The following is a 26,029-nucleotide window of genomic DNA, read 5'->3' on the forward strand; positions in this document are numbered from 1 at the left end:
ATTCCAGTCTGTGTAACTGTCTCACTTCCTATAGTTCTATATTCTAGTCTGTGTAATTGTCTCACTTCCTATAGTTTTATATTCTAGTCTGTGTAACTGTCTCACTTCCTAGTTTTATATTCTAGTCTGTGTAACTGTCTCACTTCCTATAGTTTTATATTCTAGTCTGTGTAACTGTCTCACTTCCTATAGTTTTATATTCTAGTCTGTGTAACTATCTCACTTCCTATAGTTTTATATTCTAGCATGTGTAACTGTCTCACGTCCTATAGTTTTATATTCTAGCCTGTGTAACTGTCTCACTTCACATAGTTTTATATTCTAGTCTGTGGAACTGTCTCATTTCACACAGTTTTATATTCTAGTCTGTGTAACTGTCTCACTTCCTATAGTTTTATATTCAAGTCGATGTAGCTGTCTCACTTCCTATAGTTTTATATTCTAGTCTGTGTAACTGTCTCACTTCCTAGAGTTTTATATTCTAGCATGTGTAACTGTCTCACGTCCTATAGTTTTATATTCTAGCCTGTGTAACTGTCTCACTTCCTATAGTTTTATATTCCAGTCTATGTAACTGTCACACATCCTATAGTTTTATATTCCAGTCTATGTAACTGTCACACATCCTATAGTTTTATATTTTAGTCTGTGCAACTGTCACTTCCTACAGTTTTATATTATAGTCTGTGTAACTGTCTCACTTCAAAAATTTGTGAACTACACAATATAGTCTATATTTTAACATGAAGAGATCACCATTGTACAAAAAGGTCAAGCTACATAGGTTTCATAAGTACAAAAAGCCACAGCTATTTATTACAAGAGGCCCAAGTGAGCCTGATATCACTCAATTGGCTTATATAAATTAACAGTTGGTCAATCACTAAGCTTATTTAATATTAAAAGAACATATCCTATGTTAATTATTTCCCATTTTGATTTGACCTATTTTACTATATCTTGATAAAAATTCTTTCTAAAAATAAAGGCACAATTTATATGCACAGTCTCTAGCCTATATCTGAAGTCATCAATGTTCTTTATGATAATAAACCCAATGAATAAAAACATTAGCTTCAAAAGTAGTAACAAATGCCAATTAGATGCCAGATCACCTCATTAATATGTCATAATATACTTACTTGTACAATTCCATAAGACATTGATGATATAAGCCAGAGGTGGGCCAACTTTCCAGTGCAAGTGCCACACACACAAATTTACACCTTGTCGCGGGCCGCATAGTTCATTAAGTAAAATAATTAATATTTGATAAGGCAAAAACAAAAGGTTTTTCTAAATAACATCATAATTAATTTTCAGTTGTTAACATGTTGTTAATATTTGAAAACTTAAACTTCAAAAGAAGCACATTTATTTTATAAACAGAGTAACATAAACAGAGTCAGTGTGAATGATGACTTGTTCATAGGCTGCATGAAAATCCTTGGCTGGCCGCATGAAAGCCCTTGGCGGGTTGCATGCGTCCCATGGGCCGTAGTTTGCCCACCCCTGATATAAGCCAACATTCCAATTTTTATCAAAAATGGATGAGAATTCTGGTTTCTATAATAGTTATAAGCTCAACAATTCATATGGAAGATCACGCCATAAATATCAATAGATCTCCTTCATTTTTGCATAATCCAAGGTATCGATTATATAGGCATACATTCCAAGTTTGATCAAAATCAGATCATAAATATATGGTTCCAAAGTGGTACAAAAATTCAGCCAGTGAAATGCATGATTACATATTTAATATGTGTGGCTCTTGCTCATTATCAAAATCAGAGAAAATCCTGATGATATAAGCCCAGATATTAAGTCTGATCATAAATAAGGCTGCCAGAGTGGTAAGAAGCTCTTTCTATCAGATGCAAGATCAAGTCATTAACATGCATACATCTCACTCATTCTCAAACCAGTACAATATCATGATGATATAAGCATAGATTCCAAGGTTGATAATAATCAGATTAGAAATCTGGCCTCAATAGAATTAACAAGCTAACCAATTAATATAAGTGGCTCTCACCCATTCAAGAACTTGATGATATGAACAAATGATATGGTCTCCAGAGTGGTAACAAGGTTATCCAATCAGGTGCAAGTTTCCCTCAATAACATGCATGGATCTCACTCATTACTGAACTTGTTTTAGATTTTTTAAAATATAAACCCATATTTCAAGTCTGATTAAAATTGGATTAGAATTTCAGCCTCCAGTACTAGCATGCAATTGCTGATGGATGTATGATGTGCTATGGATGACACACAGAAGCCATGGTAACTAAGAAGAACATTGGACTCATAATCCAAGGGTTGCTGGTTCAATATCTGTCCAGCCCAGCCCAGCCCAGCCCAGGTTGACTGTCTTAGCGTGTCCTTCGGAAAAGCAATTAGCTCTCATATCTTCAACATAAGAAAGCCAATGATTTGTTGAAAGTTCTATATAAAATAACAAAAGAAAGAAAGAAGAAATGGATGTAAAAAAACAGAGGCATGATCATACCATGATCTCTGAACTTTGTTGCCACATAAATGAAGAAGCCACATTGTGATAATGATCATTCTTTGCTCATCTCCTGAATGCAATATACAGCTGTACATGCTTGATGATACACAGTGTTTAGCCTTCCTGCACTATGTGCAGGAGAGCTAATGCTACACTCTTGGTGTCACAGTAATCCGAAGTCATATTAAATTGGTAATAGCATTATCAATGTTGGCATTAGCAAATGTAAACATTTGGCATTTGAGTAAGCACTCAGACACTATTGCCTCTTCAGTTATGAAAGCTCATTTGTCAATGAAGTCTGAAGCCTGAAGAAGTACACCACCATACCAAATGTAGGTCACAATGACTTACTGTTTGCACTCCAGTGATCATGTATGCTTATTACATGTAAGTCGCTCTCTTGTAAACTGCTGCTGGTAGCCAAGAAAATAGCTTGGTACATGCATCATAAGGATTACTATACCACCGTACAAAAGTAGGTAACTGGAACCAATTTTTTCATCTTAAAGTGATAATGTACATTTTTTATGCTTAGGTGATTTTCTCAGACACTGTTGCTTGTACAGTCATGATACTTGACATGTGTATGCATCCTACAGAATACTGCAGTATGAAATAAAAAACTGGTCATGATGACCTAACTTTATTCATCAGTGATTTATGTACGCCTCTAATTTTATACAAGTTTCTTTAATCCTGTTTCTTATCCAGTTATTATACTGGAAATGAGCACAGACAACTTCTTTTTACCTGCAGAGTGCTGACACCACTGAATAGTGTAATGGATGTATGATCAGTGCCTTTTTCATTTAGGACCAACTAGACATCATTAGATTCTTTTATTCAAAACCCGTGTTGATAAGACTGTCAATAAGGAAACATAGTGATAAGATTTACAAGAACACTGCCATGCTGGCCAAAATGGCAGATTGTGATAATTTACATTCACAATTAACTTAGATACCATGAAAAGCCTTCTGGTAAAAGCCCATGTTGATATGTCTTTCCATTTAGCAAGAGAAGTAATAGCAAGAATTTCCAGACGCCAGGTAAAGTGAATACTGGGAGTCAGATTGGTACTATTTTCATTTCTTCTCAATTAACCATCATATATAATCTCCTGGTGAAAACCTTATGCTGATATCACCATCCATCCATGAGTAATCATAATAACAACATTTCCAAGAGAGCCACCATGGTTACCATACTGGAGGTCAGATCAGAACTGTGTTCATTTTGCATTAACTAGAGGTCATAGCTAATCTTTCTGTGAAAAAGTCAGCAGAGTCATTCAGGAAAAGTAGCAATAAACATTTCAAAATGGCCATATACTGTATATCAGACTGGTACCATTTTCATTTAGGACCAACCAGATATCATAAGTCTTTTACTGAATATCCAATGTTAATATAATTGTTACATCTAGGGGCTTTAAACTAAGTAATAACATTAGGTAAAATCCAACAAGCTTTTGATTTTCCAAATTAATAATTTATTTTAATAAAATATAAAATCAAAGTGAAAGAATTATAAATAGCTTGCAGTGTATGAATTCCAAAGAATATCCTAAATAGTACTATCAATCTGAAAGTAATCTGGAAACTGTCCAAAGGTATTCTGAATGAAGGTTCTAATGTGTTTATGTGCTAATATGCTCGCACCACTAAAGTGTCATAGGTCTAAATCCATGTATTTTTACTTCAATTTAATCCTGTGAATGTAGAATATCAATGAAGTCCTTGAAAGTTTCACATAACCTGATAGAATTATTTAAATTGTTGATTTTCCACTGTTAAAACAACAAATAAATATTATAAATAAATCACTAGTTCTTCTCAACGACTCTTAGAAAAACTGGCATAGAGTGATGAAAAGAATATGTAGTCTTTATTCTCATTACATAGTCTATTATGACTCTATGGTCTTATGCTAAGTAAAATAGAAAAGAGCTAATACCAACAAGTTTTGTAAAATTCATCAAATAATTTATTTCCCTAGAATACAAAGTGAGAATTTTGAAATAATTTACATTAATGCAAATTAAATCCCAGTGATGTTCAAAATAAGATTGAGCACTGACGGCGTTGATGTGCCTGTAGTCTAGAATGTACATATGTACCTGTAGCTGTAAGTGTAATGATGTACTAACAGTCTTCTAATTAATCACAATAATATAATCCAAGTTATCCATGTCTGAATTCACAATACACCACTCCCTCGATAACTCGCGCACATCGGGGTCCAGAAACATCGACCGCACTATAAGTGAGGCGCGAGTTATCGAGGGACCTATAAAATAAGCCCAAAACCAATAAAGTGATCGACGACATAACGGAGAAATAAGGGGGGGGGGGTTAGGCAGATTATACGGTTGAATACTCACTTTATAATCATTCTGAGATTAAATGTTAATAAATATCTCTTCATAACGGTGTACTTTATTATTTCCTCATAGGACAACATTAATTTCGGGATAAATTACAGTATATTGAGGCGATCATCGAAAACATTATTCCACGTGGTTTCCGTTCGCTTAACATGTGTACCACTTCACACATTGTGTACTACGTCAATAATTTTATATTGAATTGGATACATTCTAGTTTTATTGTTTAATCCAAATTAGACGTTTTTTTAATATATAAATGATCGACTCTTCGAGAAACAGTGTCGATCGAACGATAGATAGATAAATATTTTTTAATGTGATAGAAGTAAAATGGAAAACAAAACAAACAAGGGTTAATCAGTACAGACATATTTAATTGGTATACAAATTTAAAACAACGTAAATTAGAACAAGTTAATACTTGCCGTTTGTGCCACGCTTGACAAATATCAATTCACTTTTTGAAAAAATCAGTTATTTTTGTGTGTGTGTGTGTGTGTTACTCCTTGGTTTCTCTGCCGCCGAGCAAAATCCCTCAGATTTCTCAACTTCATGAGCTTTACGTAGTCAACATTTCGGGTCTCCAGCCACCTTATGGCAATATCAAAATATTTGATTGCTTCCTGTGCAGAGGGGTGGGGGTGCAACATCTACGTCTGCATCACTTTCAACACTTGTGTTACTCCAGTTAGAATCGTCTTCTGCTGCAAATTTGTTCGCTATAGAAATAATTATAGTTTCATCTGACATGTATTCGGCTGTGGGACAATCATTGTCAGCACAAATCCACTCCTCCATATCATCAAGAGAAACGCCCATCTCAGGACCATGAGTCTGTACGAATTTCTCCCAAACAGCCTCGGTATTAATGACATCAGTTTCACTGAAACATTCGAAGTCACTATCATCGTCGTTGTCTCTGTTACTGTTTTGCTTTACGTCAAAGGCAGCTCCAAGACCCTTAATCCAGCACCCAAGGTCTCTTGTAATCGATTTTTTTTTAATGCAACAAACACTTCCCCAAGTTGTTGATCAAAACAAAGCCGGCATGTACATGTAATTAGGTTCTCACAGAAGTACTCAAGGGTTTCGATGTGACGGTCGATTGACTCTTTTCATGTTTTCAATGAACAGAATATGTTGTGATTATAATGTTTACACTGAAACGGATTTAAAGGATTAGAACGTGACTTTCAGACAGGAAGACATTTAACTGGTGTTTATTTCATTCTCTGTTGCCACCTGTTAGCATTTACCAGAAGTTTTCATTGATCGCTATTTCACCAGACTGTTTATTTACAGTATACTGACAACTATTTATCATAAAAACTTACATAATATATGATATCTTTAAACAGAGGCCTCGCTAGGATTTTAAAACTGGGTATTTCTGCCTCTGCATTCAATCACTAAATATCAGTACATTTTCTCACTCGGCCGCTAGTCAAAGCCTTTGAACTAGCCGCCTAGCTGTTGCATCATGTTTTTTTTTTTTTTTTAATGTACTCTTACAAAATGGCAACAGTACATCAAAGAGTCTTTCAGTCACTGAATTTTGTCATTGTAAATATCAGCAGTTAACTGATCAACACATTTTCCCACAAAGCAGGTGGCTGAAACAGGACCGGCAAATCTTTGAATTTTCCCGCGCACCTATTACATGCGTATGGAGGACTCCCGCCTCAGTGATTTTCTGCGTCCCAGATCAAAAATTGGCGTCCAAATACGCGTAAGTAGTTCCAAATTGTTTCTGTCCAAGAATATTATTTAAGAGCACTTTGTATTTCCAGCGAAAAATAATTTGAATAAATAATTCCACCCAAATCATATAATGAACACAGCACTTCTAATTCAGATGTTATCATAGAAATGAGTAATTTCTCAAGTAAACAAGATTAAATCAAAAAACTAAGACACAAAAGAAGTGCCAGAATGTAGGTCCAAAGTTCATTTCTAGGAAATTCAAAGTTGTAAACAGATTTAATGTTACTCAAATTATAGTAAAGATCATGGGTAACATCAGACAGAACAAGTTTTTTTTATTCATAGGGGAATACCAATGTCCTAGAAAATATTAGCTATGTGTTATTTGTTTACAAGAACACAAGTTACTGGTCAGGAACACAATTAACTTGACTTTGGACGAGGTTAAGTCTTAAATACAATTATAAATAACATTTAATTTTGGAGAAAAACAACAAAACTAACAAACAATGCAAATTAAATATAAATAACACCTCACCTCATAAATGAGTTATGCTTTCTTTTAACTATTAGTCAAATATACATGTGATTAAAAATTACATTAGCTGAAGTCTTTTGGATGAAGCAATATATTATCTCTACAGATGTGAAAGTGCATCTGTTATTAGATTATCTTATCCCTTGATGTGCCTCATGTCAATATTATATTCCTGCAACATCAAACTCGATCTTAATAATCTCAGATTTTTGTTTTTCATTTTGCCATTGAAAGCAAGAGGGCTGTGATCACTGAATTCAATAAAAGAAGAAGGAGCTGAACTAATATTCAAGGTCTTGCAAAGACAATAACAAAGCCATAACATTTCTTCTCGATTGTGGAATAATTTCTCTGGTGTTTATTTAATATGTTTAGAAAAACAGCACACTGGATGATATTGATTAGTTTTCTCTTCTTGAATTAATAATGCACCAACCCCAACATGACTTGCTTCGAAAGACATTTTAAAAGATCGCCTGAATTTTGGAGCTGAAATAATTCTTAAATATGGCCTTTAAGTTAAGAAATGACCCCTGACATTTTTCAGACAGATGAAACTTGGTCTTCTTACTCAACAAATTGGTGAGGGGTTCAGAAATCATGGAAAAATTGAACAAAATTTCTGATAATATGCAGTCATAACCAAAAATTGCATCAGCTGATTTTTATTGATAAGCACAGGCAATTCAGAGATAGTCTTACCCTAACTTCTATAGGTTTCACTTGCCCATGTCCCACAATATATCCTAGAAATGAAATACAAATACAGCAACCAAGCCTTGTAACATATATAAGGGTCAATAACCTACTCCCCCATAAATCAGAGTCAGTACCTTCCAATGAACAGCAATGCTAACTCTAACTTCAGACAAACAAGAGCTATATAAGCGGTTTCACAAATTTTATTGTATTTTGATGTTTGTATATTTTTTTTCGTAAGTCATGAATTTTGTTTGTTTTGCTAATAATCTGATCAATATGTGATTTTCTTGAAAGATTGCTGGATACTGTCACACCTTGATATTTGGTACAAAATGAAAGATACTGAGAAATAAATATAACACTATTTTGCAAATTTAATTACATGATAACTGAATGATGGTCACAATCAGTTTTTTTTAAAACTTTGTCCAGTCCAGTTTCAGATACTAGTTTCACCTGCCGTGTCACACTCAGGTGTGTTGACTGTTACAACGTGTGTCAAATGCCATGATATTGGCAGTATGTCTCATCATCGGAGATTTGTGATAGAAATTCTTTTGGTTCATCTATTAAGTATACAGACCGTCCTTAAGGAGGCAACTTGAGCATTAAAGTCACTCTTTGGTGTAATACTCTGCTGTGGATGAGCAGGAAAGCCATGTTTATGTTGTCCTGAAGTGCAGGCTTTGGGTTCAGAATAATCGAGCATATATTCAAGTGTGAATCAGTTGAGGAGACCATAATGCCTATTTTGTAGTTTGAATGGACCAGTAATTGAAATAAAGATTCACTCAGACAGTACAATATATTAAAACTTTTAGCATCTTGTTAGGAGTTCTATGCATTTTAGTTCCTATGCAGTACAGTTCTTATCACACCTTGGAAGGAACACGTACAGTTTCATGGCAATCCTCAATGTAATTCAGGCCAAATAACAATAACAATAATTTGTGCTAACCGACAAATGAATGTCAGATGACATACAAAAAGCCATCTTATAAGTTCTCCCGGACCATGACCAGTAGAGCTAAAAATTTACTTTTAATATCATTTACATTTAATGCTCGCCTCATTTAACTGAACAAGTAATCGAGAGTTATATCCCTTTTTCAACCGATAGGTTATCTCCAGTACTTTTCAGCAAGATTGAATTTAAAAACTGACAAAATATCACCTGCATCTTTTGACTGTTGAAGATAAAGTGGGAAAATATCACCTACATCTTTTGATATTCAGCTTGAGTCAAGAAGAAAATTTACTCAAAAACCCCCAAATTCATTTGGTTAGATTCTGATAACTGAGTGTAGTGTTTTAAATTGAGCATAGTAGTGGGGAGAAGTTGTGAATAAAAGTTAACTATAAACAAGAAAAAACATAATTTGATAGTGTTATTATCATTGAGGAATATTCAAGCTGTATCCAGCTGCATGTGACAAAGATATGAATACAAAAATTTGTTATTCATTTAATCTCTAATCAATACAAACTGAGGAATTTGTAAAATTACTTGAGAGCCAATAATGACTACTAATTTTGTGTCAGCAATATCTATAAAAGGGTTCAGATACAAATAAATGCCCTTCAATCTTTAGGCAAGTATAAATTTCTGTCTAGTTGTGTGCAATTGTTCTGCTAAAACAATGACAGATGAAATAGAAAACTACAGTTTTGAGCTCAAAAGTTTGTTTACAATGATGCTGACAGTGCCAAAGATGTAATTCAAAGGCAAAAACATCTACTTAACACAAAGGCAGACTGAGGCAGATTGCTTATAGTTTATGGTTTAGGCATAAGTTCTGTTCATGATGCCTTCAGGGGTAGTAGAAAACATAAAACTCTACATACTATTTCTGACACAAAAGCATGAGTCTCGGATTCGGCTAATGTGGATATGTGAGAAAGCTTGCCAGTAGCTTCTCGTGGGTCGGTGGTTCTTTCCTGGGTTTTCCTGGGTTCTTCCTCCACCATTAATACTGGCCGCCATGTATAGCCTATCGTGTGCTGAAAAATGGCGTTAAACCCTACAGCAGCAACAACAACAACAACAGACCAAGAGTCATGGGCAACAATGGCATCAAGGTTTTAGCTATACTGTGGAATTCCTTATAAAATTTAGACATACAAAACAACAGTGGAATTCCCTACAAGATGAAGCCAAACAAACCAGCAATTACAATGACTTGAAGGGGAATGTTGCAAATACAGCATTTGTTAAAGCAGTTATGAGAATATCCTGAAGTTGATAATGGCATTTTCCATCATATTATCTTACTTCCATGCATACTACAGCTGCTTTCTTTTAAAACTATTTACTGACCTGGTCAAATTGGTCTTGTTTTGTTTTCATTTTGTATTCAGCCTGATAATATATATATATATATATATATATATATATATATATATATATATATATATATATATATAGTTATGAATATTTAATTTGCATTGTTTGTTAATTAGATTTTACTTATTTCATTATATGCTATTGATAATGTAACACTGTACCTTGGACTTGACCTTGACCTTGTCCAAAATCAAGTTCATTTTCTGCCTGACCTGAATCACTGATTTTGGTTTTATAGTAAATATGTTTATCTCAGAGTCTAGAACTGTGGAAATTCCCAATGAATTGCCAGGTCTACCTGTTGCATACTATACATTTTATATGATAATTTTAGTAATAGACTTGCATTTATATATGATTTTATTTTGTAAACATTATGAACCTTCCAGAAGGAAACTTCCGTTAGGTAATAGTTTTTTGTTGAAAATTCTAAGTGTGACCTGAGAGGTTGTTGTTGTTGTTGTTGTTGTTGTGGGGTTTAACGCCATTTTTCAGCACACGATAGGCCATATATGGCGGCCAGTATTAATGGTGGAGGAAGAACCCGGGAAAACCCCGGAAAGAACCACCGACCCACGAGAAGCTACTGGCATGCTTTCTCACATATCTACATTGGCTGAATCTGAGACTCGGACCTGAGAGGTAGATGACAATATAATCTAGTTTTTGTAGAAATTAATTATTCATTTGTGTTATAAGATCTCTAGGCAGAATCAACTGTAGTGTTGTTATATTCAGTAGTTCATTTGGGCTGTACATTTTATTCAAACTGTTTATCTACTGGAAATACAGAGTGCTCATAAAAAATAGCATTCTTGGATAAAGAGACATGAATTTATAGCAACATTTCATATAAGGAAATGTGCAAGAAACTTAAAGTATTACGAAGTGAATCCAAAGTAATCCTTATAAATTCTATGAAAATCTTAAATGAATGAAAAGTTGCAAATTTCAAAACTGGAAATGTACTGGTCCTCCAAAATCCACGATGATGTCAAGATGGCATTGTCCAAATTCCTTTGAATAATTTATAATAGGTCCAAAAAATAATATTATAGTTAAAATAATGAGCACTTTATATTTCCACTGAGCAATACAAACAAATGTTTTTCCTCTCAAATAGTATCTAAGTACATATAAAAGATGTCTGCAGGCTTACAACAGGAACACAAAAAGTGAGAATGACTCCAAAATTGCAATGAATCTGATTGCTTCATTCTCTCCTTATATACACCATATAATGTGACTGTGTTTCACAACAGACCCCACTTGACAGACTAACTACTCATTCTGCATCACTCTGGCCTATTCATGTGACCTACCCCAACCAATGTGAAGTTACAGAATTATTTTAGGACTGTCAAAAACAAGTCAGCCACTGAGAAATTAAGCCATAAGCACCATTTAAGTCTTATTATATAAGATTATTAATAATTACTGTTAACACATATGTAGACGTCTATTTCTAGGTCCTATGCATCCATTATGCTTCTAACATATTCAAGTCATGTACGCTAAACTAACTAAAGATAATCTTTACACATTACAGGCATGAATACAAATTTTAAAAGTTAGATAAAATCATGTTCCACAAGCCACAAAAAACATATACATAACACTCAAAATAACATTCTTGGAAATTCAAATAAGGATTTAATTCTTGGATTGTATTATTGTGATTCAACAAAATACTGTTGGCACATCACAGTGACACAGGCTATCACAGGCACAACAACTGCAACATTGGTGATTTGTGTTAGAAATGCTAGGATTATTTGGGATTTAATTTGCAAAACTGTAAGGTCTTTCTACATTAATCACTTTCTATTCAAGGGAAATAAATCATTTGTTTAATTTTACAAATATCTTGGTTTTCACTCTTTACTATCACTTACTTGAAGACCATAGAGTTGTAATAGAAAACTCGAGGCTCATCCTTGGGATACAAATTTCTCTAAAATATTGTAGAAAACACTGTATTTGAAATTTAAATTCACCTTGTTTTGTAATTTTTTTAAGTCCCAGGTATTTTTTCACATTTTACAAATCTATGGTGAAACCAACAAGCTTTAACAATGTCATCTCAAGTGAAAAACTTTATTTAAAATTCTACCCAGGAATGGTCAGACTCCTTGAAAAGAGACGAATTGCTCCATCTCTCCAGAAAATATGATCTTTCTGAGGTGAAGGCTTCTTTAATGAAACAGGAAACAAAAAAATCTTTTGGTCAAATATTTGTTGGAAAAAAATCTTGGTTAAAAGTGCTTTCACTCTGTATGATGATTTTCCATCTAGCTCTAACTTAAAAGTTATCAAACTGAAATTAAAATACAATAATGAAATAGAGTTTGAGCTTCAGAAAGAAGAGAGACAAGCACAATTATAGAAAGAAGAGAGACAAGTACAATTACAGAAAGAAGAGAGACAAGCACAATTACGGAAAGAAGAGAGACAAGTACAATTACAGAAAGAAGAGAGACAAGTGCAATTACAGAAAGAAGAGAGACAAGCACAATTACGGAAAGAAGAGAGACAAGTGCAATTACAGAAAGAAGAGAGACAAGTGCAATTACAGAAAGAAGACAGACAAGTACAATTACAGAAAGAAGAGAGACAAGTGCAATTACAGAAAGAAGAGAGACAAGCACAATTACGGAAAGAAGAGAGACAAGTACAATTACAGAAAGAAGAGAGACAAGTGCAATTACAGAAAGAAGAGAGACAAGTGCAATTACAGAAAGAAGAGAGACAAGTGCAATTACAGAAAGAAGACAGACAAGTACAATTACAGAAAGAAGAGAGACAAGTGCAATTACAGAAAGAAGAGAGACAAGCACAATTACGGAAAGAAGAGAGACAAGTACAATTACAGAAAGAAGAGAGACAAGTGCAATTACAGAAAGAGGAGAGACAAGTGCAATTACAGAAAGAAGAAAGACAAGTGCAATTACAGAAAGAAGAGAAACAATGCAATTATACATGAAGAAAAGAGAGAGAGGAAATGCATTTACAAAGAGAGACAAAGAGAGAGAAAGAAGACAGGCAAATGCAATTGCAAACAGAAAAACAGGAGAGGGAAATAGAGATGCAAAAAGAAGGAGAAAAGAAAGGGAATTTCAATTTAGATTAAAGGAATTAGAGTTGGAAAGTGAAATCCATGTCCCATTTTACATACTTGTTCAGGTTTTGATGTTACTAATAATATTAGGCTAGTACCCCCTTTTAAACCAAAGATGATAAATATTATCCTCATTTTGAAAAACTGGCTGAAAATTTGAAATGACCAAGAGAACATTTGACTGTTATTACAAAGTGCACTTTTTGGCAAAGCTTATGACATCTTCACTTCCTATCATTACAGCAAAGTGCTGATTACGATCTGGCTAAGGAATGTATCTTGAAGGGGTATAAGTTCGCACCTGAATCTTACTGACAAAAGTTTAGGAATTATTTAAAAAAATGAAACTTGTCAAACCCATGTCGAATTTGCAAGAGAAAAAGTGCAATTATTTGACCCTGAACACTAAGATCTCTGTGTACCATGCCTGCATCCTAAGCACTCTCCTGTACGCCAGTCAAACCTGGACTCTGTATGCCTCACAAGAGAAAAGACTTTACCTTTCACATGTGATGCCTCCGATGCATACTCTGGATCACCTGGAGTGATCGAGTAACTAACAACGATGTGCTTGACCATGCCAAGATTCCCAGCATGGTTACACTCCTCTGCCAACATTACATCAGATGGCTGGGCCATGAATGTCAGATCCATGATGGACAGATCCCCAAAGACCTTTTTTATTCGAAACTTGCCTCTGGCAAAAGGTCAATTGGACGGACACACCTCCGCTTCAAGGATGTCTGCAAGTGTGACATGAAAGTCCTTGACATCGATGTCAACACCTGGAAAAAGCTTGCTCTAGACAGGTCCAGCTGGTGACATGCTCTAATCGCTGGTCTGAAAGCCGGTGAGGACAAAATACGCTTGCTAGCTGATGAAAAGCGATTGCAGAGGAAGAAGTAGCAGCTCCAACCCACACCAGACTCAACCTTCAAGTGCAGCAAGGACTGCCACTCCCGTGTTGGGCTCCATAGCCACAGCAGACGTTGCACAACCACCGACTGGGGCATCTCTTATGGGTGCACTTCCATCGTCTCTCGAAACTAACAGACGCCAACCATACTTAGCCAAGAAACTTGGTCAAGATCAGGAAAATCTCAGACATATTAAGTGAAGAGTTCAAGAATTGAGTCCATAAATACATTAAGACTTCCTTTGATGAGCATATGGTCAAAACTTTAAAATAATGCTGTTGGTACAAGTTATCCTTAGGTCATCAGTAAGTCTTCCACTCATCAGTCTTCTGGTACAAAAACCCAAACTATTTCAGTCTAATACAAGCACTTCCAAATCTCACCTCAGCACAACATTTAGAAATCAAATGATTGATCAGAAATTATTATCTCTTCCTAGATGCACCACTGCAAGAAGAAAGGGCACACATTTTTTCTCATTGCTACAAAATTGAAGAAAAAAAAAGCAACAGACTCAAGACCTTATTTCTAAGAGGTCAAGGTAAAGGTCATGTATTGAAGGTAATACATTTGTTGAGTCAAACAAACCCCAGTCTGATCTTATTATGGCAAATTATGAACCTTTCATGTCGAATGGTTCTATATCACTCATTAATGATTTTGCCAATCCTATCCCTATTACAATTTTAAGGGACACTGGAGCTTCTCATTCTTTTATTATCAGGTACCTTGCCTTTTTCTGTGAAGTCTTCTTCTAATGAGTATTCTTTTTCAGGGCATAGAGTGCTGCTTTGTTGTAGGCATGTACTAATGGGTTTATCCATTGTGTAAATTTGTCATCCGACATAGTCTCAAGACCCGTGAAAGTTGCAACAGTGTCATCTTTACCCTTCAAGGGTATTCATTTATTACTAGGCAATGACCTGGCTGGAAATAAGGTTGTTGTTAATCCACTTGTAACAGATAAGGCTTGTTTGAATAAGAAAGTCGATCCTATTGAAGAAATCCATGATTTATTCCCAGCTTATGCAGTTGTTTGAGCTACAGCAATGAAAGCTCTAGAGAAAAGATTATGATGAAGGCATTCTTTTACTATTGTTTGCTGTTAAGGAATCAGTTTAAGAATCTATATGATTCCATTTCTTTGAACTAATTTTTGGACATACTGTCTGTGGACCATTGAAGATGATAAAAGAGAAACATCTTACAAATGAAGATAGAGACATTAATTGTCTCAACTATGTTTCTAATTTTACATTTTAAACCTCAAAATCCTCTTCATCTAAGTAGGATGGACCTTACACAGTTGAAAAGAAGTGATTTAATTATAACATCAATACTCCAGGGAGGCAAAAACAAAAACAACTTTGCTATATAAATATGTTAAAAGATTATGTTGATAGAGACATCTATGTTAATCATGCAATCAATTTAGTTGTACCTGTCCCACACAGTGAGGATTTAAGCTGAACCAGAAAATTTCACATCTGTGTTTGTGTGATTTGGATTTTTAATGTAGCCTTAACAATGTTTCAGTCCTATCTCTACGATGTCTGCAGTGTGACAGTTTATAGTGATCTCTAGCACTGGGGCATCATGACGCAGACATGTAGCATGATGTCCCACCTAGTCACATTATCCTGACACCAGGCCAACCAGTCCTAACACTAACCTCTTAATGCTGAGTGCCAAGTGAAGCAGCTGTTAGTACCATTTTTGTAAGTCTTTTGTTTCCCTGAAGATTACTGAAAATCATGTTTTTTTTCAAAACACAACTGTGTCAGGGGGTCTGGGAGTAAACAATCATGTTTTTGTATGACAAGCCACGTTACAACAGGTATGCATATGAAAATGCATATAATTATGATAATTTTGGTTTCAACAGAAGGCTATTGCTTCTATACTCTCAAAGAGCTGTGATGAATTTCCACTTATGAATCAGTAATAAAATACGAAAATAACAAGAAAAAACATTAACAATCTTGGTTTTTGAAAATGAATTTAACATTACACAATCTCATCAAATTCCTCTCTGTATCCTCAGTTCTCTGCCTCTCACTTTCATGCTGGACAAAAATATAAAACTTTCTGTGGAATGAGAGAGTAAAAATTTGAACTGGATGAAAACAATGAACTTGAATTTACAAGAAGTTACCTTCAAGAAGGAGTCATAATAATGGTATGTGTACATATTCTGTGGGATCTTTTAACAGTGTAAGGGTTTATGTTAGGGTTGTAAATTATGAATGTGGTTCGTTGTAACAGCACTTTCCTTGGGATTTATCTACATTGTTTATATAATCAATGAATGATTCAAAGTTGCAAACCCTGTCGACATTATATGCTTAAATTCTCAGTTTCGTAGTACACATACTGTGATGTATTTAACGTATTTTTGTTGTTGTTTCCTTAACCTATTACATGTATAATGTTTTAAAAATTGATTATTATTAATTAAATATGAAAATGTCCAAAGGCCACCCTCTCTCTCTCTTTCTGAACCAACATAGCAAGATAAGGGCAAAAATCTATGAAAAGACAAGCATAGAGGATTTTCGCTTGTGTCATCCCATGATGTCTCTGGACTTGAGAATGATGGTAAAAGTTAAGTCAAACCAACCAAAGGATGAGAGAGAGAGAGAGAGAGAGAGAGAGAGAGAGAGAGAGAGAGAGAACAAGAATTGTATGGTCAGTGAATAAAAATAGAAACTAAAAACAGAAAACAATCAACGTATCAATATGCAAAGGTGATTGTAATTAACAACAAAAGGCAAAGAACTACATTTTGTAGCAGACAAACTCGAAAGTGATGTGAGGAGTTCATTCACTTGGTCAATAAACAGTTGCCTGTAGTCAACCTTAAACTCTGTTCAAAGGGCAAATATATGTATTTGTATGTGATATGAATAAAATATATGTACAGTATGTACGTTGTATCAATGATATGCCACTTGTATAAATTTTTCATTAAAAGGAAACTTGGCAAGCCTCACATCCTTTTAATGAAATATTTATATATCTCTTACCATAACACTAATTAGCAATAACAATGTAACTAGAGGGCGCTTCAGTCGGGCCGAGTGCCATCATCTTACTATTTCTGTACAGAAAGGGTACCCCTCTTTACAGGGCTCCCATTCTTTTAACTTTGATTGGATAATTTCATGAATAGCGGGAACATTTTATGTGATAACCTGCGCAAAGGAAACCAATTGGCTTTTCTTTTAAACTATCCGTTATTGGTAAGAATTTGATACGGCTCAGAGAATATTTTCCTGAAAAATCCACAAAACGTGTGGATCATGGAGGGTTTCAAGCGGGAGAGGCTTTATTTATTTATCTAAACATAGAATGTGCCAAGAATATTATGGTACTTATCTTCATTTCGTGGGAATATGGATGTATTATAACATACCCTCCATCTCATCTTTAACTGGAAATGTGTCACTTCTCTCCCTTGAGCACCTGGTAGCGGTAGCAACCACAGTCTGACGTTTTATCAATAAAGTACAATGAAATCTGTGACAACACAAAATCACCATATCATATTAATAAATATACATATATTTATAGTACATTAAGGTGATTATTGTAAGGTACTTTACTGACAAAACACCAGACTCCTTCGGTAGCAACTATATACTCAATGAATATAAATATCGTTGCTACTGCTACCTGTAACCTGCAGTTTGTTTTTATTATTATTGCTACAAAATAGTATAAAACCTGCCTGATACCTTTGGATATGAAATTAATGTAGTAGCAAAAAAAATTAATACAAATTTTTACTTGTATCTTCACAGATGAGATGTGATTGTTTTCTGTTTGAAGAATAATACCCCCCACCACCCTGTAATAATTTAAAAGAAACTTTTGAAGTTTTTAAGGTTACCCACAGCTCATGCTGTTGTAGCATCCATACCCACTGCATAAACATCTTCATTTGTCTGTGATTTTATTGTTATTTTACACTGTTTAAAAAATAAGTTAATATTATTATGACAAAAAATGCCAGCATAATCCATCTATGCAATGAAGCAAATGCAAAATAAATAAACAGATAAAAACAAAAGTAAATACAATACTGTATTTAACTTTCCACAGGAAATATTAGAGAAAAATAAATATTGTATGTAAACTTTCAGTCGTAAAAACAATATTTTTAGATGAATTAATCTAAACAAAGTCTAATACAGGTAGGCATTTAAAAGGAATAAATACCTAGAGTGTCTTGTTATATTGTCCTTATAAATTTCTTTTGAAAAGTAAGGAGGCAGATGTTACCAATTCCTTTTGTTTTTCACTTTCACATGAATAAAACATGAAGAAAAAAAAAAGCTAAAAGCTTTACACATAAGATGGCTTTTGGATTGGACATACACTCGTAATTGTAAATTCTGAGTAATTTAAGCTGCAAATTCTGGATTGGCCAAGGCACATTTCCCCATACTTTCCTTTTATATACCACATACATTTGTAAATTATGCCTCAAGAACAGTCTGCTTATATTCTCTAGTGACTGCTTCATTAATTAACCCCAAAAAGCTTTCCATTACTGGATTTGTTTTCAATATATAGTGTAAAAAGAAAAATGTTCACTTTTTGGAGAGTTCTTTTTTTTGCAGGCCATAAAATAAGTTGTTTGTACTTGCTATGAGCAAAAACCATGAAAGGACATATACTTTATTTGCTAATTTGTTATTTCTGATGCTCTGACCTTCTCAAAAATACCATATTTATTAACCTGAGATGAAATTTTAAATTTGGCCTGTCATCCCTACACTGATACAACGTATATATATATATATATATATATATATATATATATATATATATATATATATATATATATAATTGTACATTTCCTAGTTTTTAGCTTTCTTGGTTTAGGTCTTACTGCAGTATTCATACAAAATCCATATAAAACCTGTAAATTATTCTCAACCATTGGAATTCTGTCTCTTTAAAAATTAATTTGATGCGGAAAATAATAATTTCATTTAAGAAAGCGATATTCCAATACGAGATAACATGATATTCAGATACGAGTATTACATTTTAAAGTAATAACCGTCCTCCCAAAGCCGGATGAAAAATGCGCGACTCAAAAAAGATTGAGTCACTGCACAACAGCGGAAGACTTTCCAAATGTATCCATTGTTTATTTATGGCACAGGACATTTTCATTGTTAATTTCTTACTTATATTTACGACAGTTCAGTACTCACTAGTAACTAACTTGCCTGTTCTTGTGAATCTGAAAAGCGACAATATTACACTTATTTTAACAATGTTTCGGCCCGTTACGTTGTTTGTTACACTGTTAGGTATGTGACTCAGATTGTAACCGGTGCTAGCTGTATTACTGTTTAACATTGAAAAGTTCCTCAAAATGCATGTCAATCATGTCCTTTAATCTCGATTCGTACCGGGGCGTCCGCAGAATTATTTTCGGTGAAAGGGTGGGACGCAAACATGAAGTGGTCAGCTGTTCAGTTTTACTGAGGCCAAAACATGTTAAGTAGTGAAATGGGCTTGTGGGTGGTGCCCGTACCTCCGTATGTACGGGCTGCCCACATTGGTTCGTTACAACACAGGAGTCTGACGTTTTATCAATAAACTACGGCGAAATCTGACAATATGAAATCACCTTATTGGTAATATAAACGAATCTTCATTTATATTACCGATAAGGTGATTTCATGTTGACAGAGATTTCGCCGTACTTTATTGATAAAACGTCAGAATCCTGTGGTTACAAAGAAAATTTGGAGTATCCGTCCATGAATCAAGGGATGGGGGTTCTCACCTGTCACAATATAACAATATAACATTGTTACAGGTTTGAACCCCCATCCCTTGATTCATGGACGGATACTCCAAATTTTCTTTGTAACCAACCCCTGTGCCGGTGCCATGATGCGAACGCAATATAAACTCTCGGAATGTTCAAATAAAATGTCGAAATTGTTAGAACTAGATATCTGTTTTGTCAGTACCCTGACGAGACAAAATAAATATTCAAAAACTAATATCCTATCCCCTACCCGGCCCCATACAATTTTTTTACAATTTTTTTTTCAAAACTACTTCCGTTTTAAATAGGTCATCACACTACTTGTCGTTTAGAGCGCTGTCTTGTTATTACGAAGTGATTGATTCTTCATAGTAACAGACTTTCAGCAATGTTTCCTTTCGTGGACGATAGTGTGGAGGTCCGATCTATCTATCTATCTATCTTTCTTTGGTCTTAAACTAAGTTACAGAAAAGAGTGAAAACCACGTTTTGTAAAGTTCAACAAATTATTCCCTAGAATACAAAGTAAAAATATAAAAACTTCAAAGTATTGTGAATTAAATTCCCAATAGTCGTACATTTTTTTTCACAAGTGCAAATGTATAAAGTTCCAACTGAATTCCAGTGGTATTCCAAATAAATTTCAATATTGAAAGTGTTGATGTGCCTGTTGTTTCGAATATACTCATGTACCAGTTACGTCCTGTTGTGTAGCAATGTGTAACAGTCAATCGAACAGGTTCATCTTTTCATCCATTGAATTAGACTATACTTAAATGCATTTATATTGGAACTTTCTCTAATTCTTTTGGGATTCTGTTCTAACTTAGTGATCCTGAATATTGAAAACTGTTCTTAAAGAGTTCTTTATTCGGATATGGGATGGAAAGGTGGTTAGCTGTAATTGATCTTAATTTGGGAGTGGTGCCTTGTTTACTGGCATAAAACAGTTCATTGAGATATAAGGGGGCCATATTGTTTGAAACTGTTCATAAGGCTAGCCTTGGTCAAAAATATTTGTTCACTTACTGTTCATTCATTGCTTTGGGATGTTTTCAGCATTATCTAAGATGGGCCTGCAAGCTCTTTTTTGCAAACAGAATATTTTGTAAACATTCTTTTCAAAAGTTTTCTCCCAGATAACATTACTGTGGTCCATATATGGCTTTCTCTTGCTAAATAACCTCAGACATTGACTTTATGACATATGACTTGAATATGTTCATTCCTTTGTAAATTGTTGTCAACTGTTACCGCAAGGATTTTGTCATGGGCAACCACTTGTTGGCAAATGTCATTCAACTTAAGATTCAAATTGTTATTTTCCAATTTTGCTTTCTTTTGTTTGGTAGTAATCATTAATAATTTAGTCTTGTCTGTGTTTACTTTCATGGCATTTTCCAATACACCAAGAATCTACATTCTAAAGTAAGGCGTTGAAGGGAGACCTCAATGTCTGAATTTAGCTGTTTAAAAGTTGATTGTGTGATAACATATCTATATAAGTTGGAAGATGAAATACAGTTGCCTATTTTCAGTTGCAGATCATTTATGGAAAGGAGAATGAGGACTGGGCCTAAGACTGATCCCTGTAGTACTCCACATGTAATTGGCTCTTCTTTAGAAAAATTGCCATCAGTTTGACGCACTGTTTTCTCATTGTTAGCTATCTCTCTCTCGGCATACGTTAGTCTTCGGGAGACGATTGTGTAGCTGCCGGTTGGTTGTCCTATCTGCACCTTCGCGAGTGGCCGAAGAGTCCATTCCTAGAGTGACAATCACTGTTGCACTTGCTGCAGGTGCACGTTGATGCTTGTTGAGGCTGTTTTTGTTTCGCCTTCCTCCTGGCTCTCTTTTCAGCGAAGTTTGTGTTTCTCGCTTCCTCGGCTTTCTGAATGCCCTGTCTGACAGCTAGGCGCCAGATGGAGCGGTCGTCAGCACAGCTCTCCCAGTCGTTGACGTTGATGTTGGCCGTCTTCATGTCCTTCTTGCAGACATCTTTGTAACGCAGACGTTGCCGTCCAGTCAGTGGTGCACCTTCTGCTAGCTCACCGTATAGAAGGTCCTTGGGAATGCGGCCTGGGTCCATTCTATTGACGTGGCCGAGCCAGCGAAGGCGCCTCTCGCTGAGAATGGAGAACATGTTGTTGATGTTGGCGCGTTCCAGAACCTCTGTGTGAGTACTTTGTCCTGCCACTGGATGTGCAATATGCGCCACAGACATCTCAGGTGGAAGCTGTTGTGTTTCCTCTCGTGGTTCGCATAGGTGGTCCATGCCTCGCTGCTGTAGAGGGGTGTGCTAAGCACTCAGGCCTGGTAGACGCGCAGTTTGGTCTTCTCAGTGAATTTGTGGTTATTCCAGACCATCTGTTTCAGTCTCACCATAACTGCTGATGTCTTGGCACTCCTGCCTTTCACCTCAGCATCAATGGAGAGCGAGCTGGAGATGGTGGACCGGAGCTACGTGAAGTTCTCAACAACTTCCAGGTTGTACCCATCGATGGCAATGGTGGGAGGGAAGTCTGTCTCCTGCGCCATGACGTTCGTTTTCTTCAGACTGATGGTCACTCCAAACTCCTTACAGGCGCGGAAGAGGCGGCATATCAGCTGTGAAGTCCATCTTCCGTGTGTAATGTCAAGGCTGAATCGTCGGCGAAGAACATTACACTGATGAGAGCCTCAATGACTTTAGTCTTAGCATGGAGAAGGGCGATGTTGAACAGATTGCCATCAGCTCTGGTATGGATGTACACTCTCTTGCTGCAGTCCTTGAAGGCGTCCTGGAGGAACATGGAGAAGATGGCAAAGAGCGGAACGGCGCAAGGACGCAGACTTGATTCGCTCTGTTGATGGCTGGGAAGGCCTTCATTGTTGAGCCACTGAAGCACACTGTGCTGTGCATGTTCTCGTGGAACGATGTGAGTCCGCTCCGACTGACCAGGTCAAACGCCTGCGTCAGGTCTATGAAGGCGATGTGGAGGAGCATCTGCTGATCACGACACTTCTCCTGCAGCTGGCGTAGTAAGAAGATCATGTCAACACTTGACCGGCCGGCTCGGAAGCCACACTTGCACTCTGGATGGACGCGGAAGGCTAGGGTCTGCAAGCATCGCAGGGCGACACGGGCGAAAGCCTTTCTGACGATGCTGAGAAGGGATTTTCCCCGTTGCAGTCGCTGTGGTATCCTTTGTTCTCGTAGAGAGTGACGATGTTGGAGTCCCGCATGTCCTGGAGGATGTGTCTCTTCCTAGTAGAGGCAGAGGAGTACGTACAGGGGCTGGAGCAATGCTGATTTCCCGCTCTTAAGGATTTAAGGCGGGATGACATCGCTCCCAGGAGCCTTCCTACAAGAGAGGCAATCGATCACTTTTCTGAGCTCTTCCAGGGTGGGCGGTGTGTGTCTAATTCCTCCATGACTGGCAGGTCTGGGGTAGCATCCATTGTGTTGTCGGTGATGACCTTTTGGGTTGCATACAGCTCGAGATAGTGCTCAACCCATCGCTGTAACTGTTTCCCTGGTCTGTGATGACTTCGCCCGTCTTGGACTTGAAGGGGGCGGTCTTGGAGGAGGGGGGCCTGTCGCCTTCTTGATACCCTCGTAAATGCCTCTTGCATCCCCGGTGTCGACAGCTGTCTGTATACTGGTTCAGAGGTTCACCCATTAGGCGCTGGCGCAGCGGCGTGCTGTCTTCTGAGCGTTGTTCCTGGCAGTCCTGTACTGTAGTGTTAGGTGAAGCCTTGTATGCCAGGAGGGCTTTCCTCTTCGCCTCAGTCACGGGCTCCATCTCCTCCTAGCTGGCATCATACCAGTCAGCATTTTTGCGTTCCTTCTTCCCGTAGGCAGTGATGAGTGAATTATACACAACGTCACGGAGGTGGGACCACTTGGAGTCGATGGTACCATCAGGTTTCTCTTTGGTGAGAGTCTTCTGCAGTTTGCTGATGAACTGCTGTGTCTACTCTGGGTTGCTTGCACAGCAGGTGTTGATGCGTAGTGCAGCTTCTTAGGTATTATTTGCACCTTGCTGGCCGCGAGGGAGTGGTCCGTGTCGCAGTCGGCACTATGGTAGCTGAGGGTGACGAGGATACTGGCCAATTCCGCATGCCTGGTGATGAGGTATATATGATTTAAACCACTGAATTTTCACATCGATAAACGCTCAATTTGTTGATACGAATATCATGATCAACAAGTTCAGAGGCTTTTGTAAGATCAACTTTTATGGATCCAACTAATTTACCTTGATCGATGATAATAACCCACATATAAATCAAAGAGACCTAGGCTGTGTATGATTGGTTTTATGAATTAAGTTATCGTTTGATAGGTATATCAAAAGACTGACATAAGTATGTTTTTCAAGTAGTTCGACGGAGTTGGTAAGTTAGATACGGGTATAGCTATTGACAGCTCAGTGCATATTGCTTTGCATGACGAAAGAAACATTGATTTTCAAAGTACTCATCAATCTTGGCAAGATTGATGAGCACTTACTATCACTAGTAGTGAAGGGGGATACCCTACGTACAATGGGAATTAGCATTACAGAACCCCTTGGGACACTCTACGTACAATGGAAATTTAACATGGCGAAAAATCGTGGGACACTCTACGTACAAGGGGAATTAACATGGGAATAAATCGTGGGACACTCTACGTACAAGGGGAATTAACATGGGAATAAATCGTGGGACACTCTACGTACAAGGGGAATTTAACATGGGAATAAATCGTGGGACAATCTACGTACAAGGGGAATTTAACATGGGAATAAATCGTGGGACAATCTACGTACAAGGGGAATTTAACATGGGATTTTTTTTTTAAATTTTTAAAAAAAAGGGGTAGGCAATGGAAAGGCTATCTCTTTTCGAGAAATATGGGGGCCCTGAAAAGGGCCTTTGGGTTTTCTGCTTCTAATTTCTTCTTTTCCTCCACCAACTTCTTATTTTATCTCCAACACTCTTTCTCTTCTTTTTTTTCTCCTCCTCTTCTTTCTTCTCTTCCTCCTCTTCTTCTTTCTTCCTCTTCTCATTTTCTTCTTCTTTTTCAATTTTTTCATTCCATGTTCTTATTCTTATCTTTTCCTCTTCATCCTCCTTCTCCTCCTTTATTTCCTTCATCACACCACTAATCTTGTCCTTTGCTTTTCTTAAGTTGTTAATTTCCATCTTTACACGATGGGGACTATAGGAATAATGGTCTTCAACCAGTCTTATTAGCATCTGTTCCATTATTCCTAAGTTGTCTAAAACGTCTTGCAAGGTTTGTATTTTGTCCATTTGGTTTGACGCCATCTTCTTTTTATTCTTTGCAGAATGGTTTGAACGACGAACACTGTGGGTTCTTATAGTGAAAGCGCGAACGTGAAGGAAAACATCCCCCTAAAAACATAAAATGGATCTTACCTAGATCATGACCCAACAACGCGCGGACGTGAAGGAAAACATCCCCCTACTTTTTTCATATAATAAAACCCTAACTATACTCTTCACATACGCTAAGAAACCCATAATTTACTATTCACACAAACATACCTCAGCTCTTACTAACACAAACACATACACTTCCACTATTAATAAAGAGTTAGTGTTTATTTTCACACTACTCTACCTACACACATTGGCAAATTATTAGTTATTTCTTTTCTAGAGTATTGGGTAGCCCTTAAAAGGGCTGTTTTTTTGAACTCCTGATGCACCTATCTAATGGTTGCACCTTCCTGGCCTGGCGCCGCACACGCATCTTCTTCCCCAGTCTTCTTTCACCTTTCTTTTGGGGAGCGCAGAGGAAGGATGATTCGCTTCAACACCCCAATCCTCTGTCTCGGGAATATTGAACGACATCCTCTCTTCTCTTTTCTTTTCCTCTTCTTCCCTCTCTCTTCTCTCCTCCTCTTCCTTCTTTACTCTTGCTTCTTCTACTATAGCCTCCGCTGATAGTTCGTTTACTATGCGCCTGACATATTCCAGGTGCATCTGGAGTTAACAATTTCACT

At 36.5% G+C, this 26,029-nt stretch overlaps 1 protein-coding gene across 5 annotated transcripts in view; it reads right to left on the reverse strand.

Annotated features, from left to right (window-relative positions):
* LOC149808312 (GDP-D-glucose phosphorylase 1-like) overlaps positions 1–26,029 on the reverse strand; it is an 81,125-nt gene that overhangs the window by 35,133 nt on the left and 19,963 nt on the right. The window contains exon 1 of one of the 5 annotated variants that reach the window (XM_089975859.1): positions 19,477–19,576. The exons of 2 other annotated variants lie outside the window; for them this stretch is intronic. The gene's annotated coding sequence lies outside the window, so the exon portion shown is untranslated. Of the gene's footprint in view, positions 1–18,129; positions 18,166–19,461; positions 19,577–26,029 lie in introns of those variants that run through there. 2 more of the 5 variants (XM_089975858.1, XM_089975861.1) reach the window with 2 other exon arrangements.

Source organism: Sinohyriopsis cumingii, chromosome 1 (genome assembly GCF_028554795.1).
Source record: "Sinohyriopsis cumingii isolate HCF-2022 chromosome 1, ASM2855479v2, whole genome shotgun sequence".
In the NCBI taxonomy this organism is placed as follows: Eukaryota; Metazoa; Mollusca; class Bivalvia; order Unionida; family Unionidae; genus Sinohyriopsis; species Sinohyriopsis cumingii.